The sequence below is a fragment of the Triticum dicoccoides genome, chromosome 3B, assembly GCF_002162155.2.
Source record: "Triticum dicoccoides isolate Atlit2015 ecotype Zavitan chromosome 3B, WEW_v2.0, whole genome shotgun sequence".
In the NCBI taxonomy this organism is placed as follows: Eukaryota; Viridiplantae; Streptophyta; class Magnoliopsida; order Poales; family Poaceae; genus Triticum; species Triticum dicoccoides.
The window spans coordinates 41,076,352-41,079,061 of NC_041385.1; positions in this window are offsets into that span (position 1 = coordinate 41,076,352).

The following is a 2,710-nucleotide window of genomic DNA, read 5'->3' on the forward strand; positions in this document are numbered from 1 at the left end:
CGCCTGGAATGCTCGCAAGCAAGCTACGGTGTCTCGCAGCAGCACGGAAGCCGAGTACAAAGCAGTTGCTGATGCGACGGCTGAGATCATTTGGGTTCAGTCCTTGTTGAGAGAGTTGCGAGTCCCTTCGGCTCATTCTTCAGTGCTTTGGTGTGATAACATTGATGCTACATACTTGTCATCTAATCCAGTGTTTCATGTTCGGACGAAACACATTGAGGTTGATTATCACTTCGTTCGAGAGCGTGTTGCACAGAAGCAGCTTAGCATCAAGTTCATATCATCAAAGGACCAACTTGCTGACATCTTCACGAAGCCTCTTCCACAACCATAATTTGTAGGCTGCAGGCGCAATCTTAACTTAGTTTGTACTTCAGGCCACAGTTAAGATTGAGGGAGGGTGTTAGACTGTATATGTATATGTAGGCTTGTTTATACGTAGACTTGTGTATATACCTTGTACTTGTACCCTTTGGTACTTATATATAATGAGATAGCCGCACCCCCAAAGGGTGTCGAGCAGTTGCCCCAATATCCTGGTTTCAACAAAGATCCATATAGAGTTTGATTGCAAAGGTATTGTTATGATGCTAAACAACAGCGACAAGAACTTGTCAGCTTCTGGGCGTTTGATTCAGGACCTGAAGTTGGATTAGCGAGTTTCAGAAGCTAAGGTGAGCTGGGTTCAGGGATCAGCTAATAGTGCTTCTCACTATCTAGCAAGTGTGGGACTGTGTTGAAGGTAGTTTAGTTTCGGACAGTGCTCCCCTGGATTGTATTTTACAGATTATATCCTCAGAATTTTCTGAGAACTATGCATAAATAAAGAACTTAGTTTCCCTAAAAAAATGTTTTTAGTTAACACTTTAATTAACTCAGCTTAAAGTTCAATTGGGACATGACGTCATGAAAATCCAAGACAATAAACACATTTGACGTCATAAACATATGAGCCACTTGCCTGGAAAAGAAAAGAAAGCACATCATTTGGCACGTGGGTGTATATGAGTGCATTAGTAGGTATAATATGGAAAAACAAACGGATAATAACCTGTCCATTGCTACTGCACTCCATATGCTGCTGCCTTTATTCTCCTACAAGCCTAGTGGAATCTGCCACTCTCCCTCCTCTTCTAACTGGATGTGGCAAAATGATTGACCAGCCACACGATATAGGCTTAAACAAGAAGAAACCAAAGGGAAGGTAGATTCTTGGTAGGGAACCAGAATTGAATTGGGGACAAATTGCAGGGTGCCAGCAAGGATGGATGTATAGGTATGCACCAACAAGTTAACTAGATTTCAATCTTTGAAGGTGCTTGTCCAACGAAAGTTCGAATTATTGGAGACTGATGTCAGTTGCTATGGATTATGTAGTATCAAGTAGTTCATTTCTTGTTTACTCACTCTAGATCTTGACCGGTAATCCCATGTAATTAAGATCATCTACTGTGAGATGGAACAATTGTTTTTTCCATGATGGATATTTCTTTTGTATATTCCGTGCAGGAGTAATAAGATCGAATTTGAGTAGCAATCGATCGGACCACACTAGAAAAGTTTGAAGTAATATTCTGCAAAAGGGAAGTGTCCCTTAGTTTAAATAGTGTAGTGCTTTTCGAGCTCTTCTTCCGTTAATTAACTGCACTAACTTTTGCAGCTCTTCTAAAAAAAGTATTTTCGATGTACCAACGTAATGCACACTGGATAGGCTTATCAACTAATTAACAATCACAAAAGAAGGACATGTATTGAATGTTTTTGTTATTTTACAATGGTATGTACTATAAAATCATGTGAGCGCTATTAAAATGATGGAACCACTAACACTAGTGCGATAAGGGTGGTCAATGTTCTGATGGAGTATCTATGTTTCGCTATATGGTATGATGGTTAGTCATGAGAAGTTCACTAGTTGTACACATGTACTTTTGCCAGCACACATGACAAAAGGAAAATATTTTTAATGCGGGCACTCATCTAATTAAGTAGACAAGTGTTCACAGGATGTATAGGCTTTCTGTATTTGAAAGAAGCTCGACCAGGGATCTAATTCTCAAAACTATCTCCAAGTTCAATTTTAGTTTGTTTATGCAATATATATATTGAGTAGAAAACCTAGGAAAATATGATCATTTCCCCTGGAAGATCAAGCGGTTCGATTTCTTAATGGAGATTTCCTTTAAATTGTCTGAAATTGAAAGAAACTCAGCCTAATGCTTTCTTTAAAATAGCTAGTGTTTTCGATCTATTTCCCAGTTGATTAATTATACATGGTCTAACCGTTATTCTTGAGGAAAAAATAATAGTGCTAACATAAAGTGTAATGTGTGAAAACCTTTATCACCTGATTAGAGCTTGTAAGAGATGAATACATATAGAAAGATTCATGCTTTCACATTTTTCTGAACCATACATAAAAGCATGTGGCAGAGTGGAAACAACATATCTAAGACATACTCCGAAGCATCTCTCAAGTGACTCTGGAGGTGTCCCCACAATAACCCAAAAGACGCCCTCTGCTGCAACCCAATTCCCTTGTCGCTGCTGGAGGACTCCGTCTTATGGCGGTGGCCAGCGGTCAGCGACGGGGTGGTCCTCTCTTTTCCTTTTTTCCTCATCTTCTGCCCGCATGTGCTCCCGTCGCCCGCCATAGTCCTTCTGTCGTTGTTCTACCGAATATTTTGTCCTACCACGAGGCTAATAGCTC